This window comes from Ovis aries, chromosome 19 (genome assembly GCF_016772045.2).
Source record: "Ovis aries strain OAR_USU_Benz2616 breed Rambouillet chromosome 19, ARS-UI_Ramb_v3.0, whole genome shotgun sequence".
Taxonomy (NCBI): domain Eukaryota; kingdom Metazoa; phylum Chordata; class Mammalia; order Artiodactyla; family Bovidae; genus Ovis; species Ovis aries.
The window spans coordinates 1,010,992-1,017,943 of NC_056072.1; the positions used below are offsets into that span (position 1 = coordinate 1,010,992).

Consider the following 6,952-nt stretch of genomic DNA (forward strand, 5'->3'; position numbering starts at 1 on the left):
TAACCTTTTCGGAATAATAGCATTAAAGATCACTAATCACAGATCATCAAAACAAATATGATAATAAAAAAGTCTGGAATATTGCAAGCATACCAGAAGTGACACAGGGTAAGCATATGCTGTTGGAAAAATGGCATTAAAAGACTTGTTTGATGCAGGGCTGCCACAAACCTTCAATTTGTTAAAAAAAAAAAAAAAAACCGGCAAAGTCTCCAAAGTGTGATAGAGCAAAGCACTGCAGCAAACATTAAATTTGGGTTTCTGATATCAGGCTTTAAGATTTCTGAGGTGAAACAGCTATAATGCCGTGGGAGCAGGGAGGAAAGGTGATTTGGAATTACATACCTCTGGAGTTCTGAATGCCATTCTCAAGGGCATTGAGTGATAAACCTTAAGGACAGGGAAGTGGGTACCTTATCATCTGGAGACAGCCGCTGAGAGCTCTGAAATACCCCTCACTCCTCTTTACACCTTGGTATCCAAAATGTTAGTTATGGTGCAGCAACTGTGGCGCCCTTCAGAGGAGATCCAGAGGAAGCGGTCAGTGAACAGGCTCAAGATGTAACCTGGGCCTGGGCACGGGCACAGGGAAACGGGCTGGGGAGGGGCCGCCCGAGCACAGACTAAGGGATACTTTATTTGTTACAGAACAGGTTAAGGCCCCTGCCAGCAGCATCTATTAGTATTTAATATCATACATGAGGAAAGTGAGCCCCAAAGATACTGTTCAGGCCAACAACAAGCAAGGGAGTGAAGAATAAGGCTGGTCATGGTATGAAGAGGGGCAGTCAGTCCTCTGAGTGCTGACCACTGGCTCTGTCCTAACTGGACTGAAACAGTGGGGGAAATGAGAGGGCAGGGCTGTGTCTGCTTCATACCTGCATGCCCAATATTCAGTTAACACTCAGCAGCCCGAGAGAAACCTGCTGAATGAATGAGCTAGTCCACAGGCCACCGTCTCCATCACTGATGATACCTCATGGTGTGCTGGCATGTTTTCTTAACCCAATGTTACTGTAAACTGTTCAGAAACAATACTATTCACAGCCAGCAGACAGCTGCAGCCAATAGGAAGAGACTTCCTGATGTGCAAATTCACCCTTCAATACTTGCTGGGGAGACAAATCCCCATCACCACCATGCTCTTCTAGAAAGAAGCCATAAGTGAATTCTGATCAACAGAGCCAGCACTGCTATGAAATAGAACCAAGAGTTGCCAAACCTTGAAGACACAGGTGGGAAACTCCCACTTACTACCAAGAAAATTAAAGGGAAAGAACTTATAGACTGAATCATTGGGTTAGATGTTCAGTAAGTCATGGTACATTCTTTAATCATCCTGGGGTGGGCACTGGTGTTTGAAAGCTCTTCAGACCATTTCAGTTGAGACCCATCGAGCTGAGGGCTCCTTGAGGGGAGGAGTGGTTTCTGGCAGGAGCACGGTTGCCTGACCTTGGACTGCCTTCCACTTGGCTCCACTGAAGAGGCTGATATGCGTGCTCCCAGCTGCTGGATGTTACGTGGGCCCAGGATCTAAACAAGGTTGCCAGGGTGAGCATATATATATATTTTAATTATGAGGATATAGGCAATAAGTTATTATTTTATTTTCATGATGCTCTGCTGTCAATCTAGCCTTTGTTGTTCTTATCACTGTTTTGTGACTTTTTCTTTCTTAACACCTTAACAGTGGTAAGGGCTTCAAACATGCAAAAAGCAATACATTCAACCCTACAGGGTGACTTCTAAGGCTCTATAAAACCTATAGAGTTTTTATTGAATCATAAGTAAAAGAAAACACAAATTTGAGTTTTAAAATACTGTTTTCCCTATTCCCTGTGAAATCTATTCAACTGAATCTCCCAGAAATTCTTCCCTTATCAGCTTAAGAGTGAATGAAGCCCCAGGATCACCCTGTGTTTACCACTGACTTTCCTGTTTAGCTGGAGGTGGCTCTAAGTTTCCAAGGTGACAGATTCCTTCTCCCAGCATTTCCAAGCAAATGCACCCTCAGGGTCTGGAGAGACCCTGCCCTCAGTCCCGCAGGCCTGGGCACCAGAAGTTACACAAAAATAACAGGATCAAGGAGTGTCCTCAGGGAAATGACCATCTTTTTCGTCCACATTTGCAAGACATTCCTGGTGATTCATGGTAAAGAATCCTCCTGCAATGCAGGAGAACCGGCTTCAATCCCTGGTTCAGGAAAATCCCCTGGAGAAGGGAATGACTACCCTCTCCAGTATTCTTGCCTGGAGAATTCCGTGGACAGAGGAGGCTGGTGGGCTACAGTTCATAGGGTCACAAAAGGTTGGGCACAAGTTAGCAATTAAGCACACATACACATTGAGGAAAGAGGAGTGAAAAAACTACTGATGGAGCTCAGAGTTCCATCTCCAAGTTCCCAAAAAGCCTTCAGAGCAACTTCCCAAGTCTGGATGTCTTAATTCAAGTTAGAGTCATGAATTTGCATTACTGTGAGTCATGGTTTTGAATGATCCAGAATGCCTCTGCTAAATTGCTGGGACCTTTCTAACATTTCAAAGATAATGACTTTGAAATCTGCTAGAAAGCAGTGTCTGTCTAGAGCCCATGAACGTGGTGCTGAGCAATGACGATCGTCAGAAGCAGTGTAAAGCACCACATGTTTACTCCTTTCACCCTCTTCCAAAACTGACCTGAGCCAGCAGCATGCATGCAAAGTCTTAGAGTACCTAGCAGGAGAGATGAAGTTAGAAGGAAAACTGCTAGAATGCTCTAGAGTAGATTCCTCTTCCTATTTTCATTATGATCTCTTAGTAGAAAACCATGACCTAGATGTTAGTCTCTAACTTAAGGAGTCTTCAAGCACTGCTCTATCAACTGCCCGCAAATCAGATGCAAACTTCTCTCTGACTGGACCTCCTAATGTGGCAGGTCAGCTTGCCCTGTATGATCACCTGGACAGTAGCAGGGTCAGTTCCACGAAGCCCCTTTGCTGTGCTCAGGATGATCCTTTAGGCAAACATCCCAGAATTGGCACTGTCACAAAGCTGCAGCCTCTCCTGACTGACCACGAGAGGTCAAGTGCTCTCTCTCCCAAAGCTGGGCAGCTGGATGCTGGGTTAGGACAATTCATTCTCCTCACCAGTCAATGGAAACTCATTTCTAAGATTAACTTCCAAATGAAGAATGTTATTGCCAGATGTCTTAAAGACAAACTTTCCTTTGTCGTGGGAAAACAAACAAGCCTTTGTGATGCTCCGCATCTGTACAATAGCTTCATTTTTTAGGTGTGTGTGCCTCTCCCGCTGGCTGTACTGTAAGTTCTAGGTGAATGCACTTCCTGTCCTGCGCATGGTTTTCCCATCATCTGCAATATAGCTCATGTCTTACGAGGACAACTGCTCCGTGTCTGTTGGCACCTATCTTCCTTGGCTACCTTCTGGGCCATCAGGAACAGTCACAATGTGACCAGAAGGACCAACACCGCCCCCAGGAATGGACTAGACTCAAAACATTGAGCCTTAAATGACACTGCCTAAGAGAAACTCAGGTGAGTCTTTGGATAACAGATATGAAAACTCTCCCATACTTACAAGAAAAAACTTTAAAAACAAAACCCCAATCTCTAGAGAAAGTTCCCATCAAAATTAGAATAGATTTAAATGCAGTTTCTCTCTCAAAAAATCACTTTTTCATTATTGCTTGTGTACAGATATGGGTAGAAATTACTGCTTCCAGAAGAGACAGCTGTGTGATCCCATGAGAGGCCAAGGAAGAGCAGTGCAGAGGAGCTCTACAATCAGGGTGAGACACGCTCTGTTCTGTTTATCATTAACTAGGACTAATGCCTGGAAATGAGCAGTAGGAAGAGAATATGGATTTGGTTACTATAGACATTTGTGGGGTTTATTACTCACTGTAAACTACCATTTTGGGTTATAAATTGGTCAAGCTAGAGATTCCAAAACTAAGTGGAGTAAAAAATGACCAACACCAACACAAAGGCAACTTCATTTTAAAAGCCTGGAAACATGATCTTGATAATTTCAAATACAGAAAACAGAACTAAAAGGGTAGAAGGCAGATCTGTTCTCACAGGACACGACCACCAGAAGTGACCTGAAAGGCTGCCCACTGTGAGGAGCGGACAGGCGCTCATGCTGCAGGGGACCACTGAGACCACTAGCTCATCCTCTTTCTCCTACATGCTGCTTGAGGAAGTTAAAACAACATAAATGAAATAATTTTTCAAAGTCCCATTTAAGTCTGGATTTTTAAAAAATCAAAATTAGAAAAGTGAAAATACAGGGCAAGTTAGAATGATGGAACACATATAAGTAACCAATCAAGTAAACTTTGTCCACTACAGGTTTTCACATAGGTGTTCAGGCTGAATTCAGCCCTCTAACTGGCCATTTGTAGAAACCCTAGCAATAGAAACCATCCAGTCCTAACCTCTAATCCAATCTCTACACTGACAGCTCTTTTAGCAACATGATCAAGCCACATTTATTATCTGCAAACTGCTGGAGATTCACTACCAGCTCACCCTGCCCAGAGGCTGATGCCAGGGTAGGCAGCTGTATTAGCAATTAGCCTGGCACATGAATGACGTCACCTGCTCGTCACTGAACTTGGTAACATTCGCTAGGACAGTCTGTTGTGAACTGGTGAACAAGGTTTATAAACTCGATTATATTAACATATTCCACATGATATAAAATTAGAACACTTTCTTCAAAAGCAATTATACAATAATAAGTATAGGAAAAGCAGTTCTAGGGAATGAAAAACAGGATTGTTCATGTGCTACAATTGTGGGGGTGGGTGAATTGTGAGAGTGCTGGGTTCTAGGGCTGCTTGGATTTGCAAGTACCCCTAAAGGGTAGCAAGGACTCTGGAGCTTTCATGTGGCATATTGCACTGCAGGGCTGCATGTGAGGCTGGCGCTGAAACTACTGATGCAGAACTTACTGCAGCAATTAAGGTGACTGTTCCACAACAGGGAGCCATGTGATCTCAGCCTCGAGGGCATCCCCGACCTCCTCAAATAAATCCGCAGGACTCAGCATTTAATTGAATTGTTAGGCTGAGTGCAAAATGAAGCAAGGGACAGTTTATATTTTACCCACAATATTGTGTTACAGGCCATTCTGTCCCCAGCACAGCAGAAGTCACAGGCAGCTTAGTCATGAAGGGTGTGCACTGTATGTATTGTTCTGCCAAACGTCACTCGTATGTGCACACCAAGTAAGGACTGGGTCTGGCCACATGAGTGCAGCTCTTCAGAAGGCTGAGGGGCCTTGTATGAGGCAAGCTCTGCTCTTGTTCAAGTAATCCTCGGGGACTCCTGCCCAGGGCCAGATTTAGAACATAGTAGAGACTCTTCTGACCAACAGCTTGAGCCTTTCTTGAATTTCCATTCTCCTTGGGATGACAGGAAACTTGAAGTTTTAGGGATGCATAATGAAGGATGGTGTGGTGAAGTGATATCACTTCTTGGTGTGACATGACTGGGTTCACAAAAGGACAGATGGGGAAATGATCTTGATGGTTTGGGGCTCTGCATATGCATTACAACTGTTGAGTATGATGGAAATTTTTAAAAAATTTGATCAAAAAATCCATGGAAAGGTCTTTCCTTTCCAACTCTTCTGGAAAACCCCTTCCTGTGCGCAGAGAAAATCTGAGTCAACATGTTCACTGCAGCCCACACTTTTCTGGCTGACAAATCCAAAGCCATTCAAATGCCCATCAGCAGCAGCGGGCCACCCCCGGATGAGGAACAATTACACAGCCATCCATACTATTGCAATTTGGAAAGCTCTCAGGTAAAGTGAAGCTAAAAAAAAGGAGCAAGAGGCAGAAGAGTTTGCATTATATAAACTCACTGTATAAAACTATAAACAAAAACTATTTTTATTCATGCATATTTTTGCATGTAAAATACAGAGAACAAATTCTGGGAGGCACCTCCCAAACTGGCTGGTGGAAGTGGGATTTGAGAGGTTGGTTCCCTACACTGTCTGACTTTCTGCTATCACTGAACTTTTTACCAAGATGAAGCATTTTTGTGTCAAGTAATTAAAATACTGCCAAACAAATAAATAAATGAAGACAGATAAGCACAGGGAAGGAGCAGAAGAGGGATGGGGGAGTGCAGGATGTCTTCACATTCAAAGGGGCGGGAGTGAGACATACATTTCAATTTAATCAGCAGAGGCTTTTCATTCCAGAAAGAAAACAGTGTCAGCATTTAAAAAAAAAAAGAAAAAAAAGCAAATGGGGCTGATAAGAGGGTTGCGTCCCCATTAGCAGAATAATGGAGGCTTTCATCAGGGCTGAGAGGGAGGGTGATGGCTGCTGCTAATCACAGGGGTGGGTGCCTGTGAGGGCGCCCAGGTGGCACGTGTAATTTGTATTGTAATGAACTATTACCTTAATAAAGTCATGTGCCAGGCATTTAATTTGCAGTGCAGATGCCCAGCAGTGGCAGTTGACTTTTAAATTACTTTGAAATTACCCCCGTGTAATCTGAATAACCAGAAGTGTGGCTTGGGCTCCATTCAGGGAGAGTGGAAACGCTCAGGGCAAAGTGGTTAAATATCCTTGAAGGCACCTGTGTTCTGGCTCATGAAGACATCCTAGGAACATTTCTAGCATCTGTCTTGCAGTTTTACAGAATGGATTTCTGGCTCATCCACGATGTCCTGTGTGCCAAGGGGGCCTGACAGAGCAGGGCAGGAGGGCGAGGTGAGTGCAGAGTCTGAAAACAGGTTTTCTTCTCCTGGAGGTAGCCATCCTGTTTCCGTCTTGGTACCTCAGGCTCTGTGGGGCTGTCACCCAGACGGGAGAGGAATGGGCACCGGGCAGGTGTGCCAAGGATGTGGAGAGAGGGCATTTTCCTCCCTCTATTATGCTGGGATCTAAGGAAGGAGATCACTGTTCCCATCTATCACCTCCTCCCTGG

The 6,952-nt window shown here is 44.3% G+C and overlaps 1 protein-coding gene and 1 long non-coding RNA gene across 3 annotated transcripts in view; one reads left to right on the plus strand and one right to left on the minus strand.

Annotated features, from left to right (window-relative positions):
• Positions 1–6,952, minus strand: part of EGFR (epidermal growth factor receptor) — a 214,480-nt gene that overhangs the window by 130,034 nt on the left and 77,494 nt on the right. The window lies entirely within an intron of this gene.
• LOC132658162 (uncharacterized) overlaps positions 593–6,952 on the plus strand; it is a 28,312-nt gene continuing 21,952 nt past the window's right edge. Inside the window, exon 1 of the long non-coding RNA XR_009597331.1 lies at positions 593–6,735. This is a non-coding gene — a long non-coding RNA (uncharacterized LOC132658162). The remainder of the gene's footprint in view (positions 6,736–6,952) is intronic.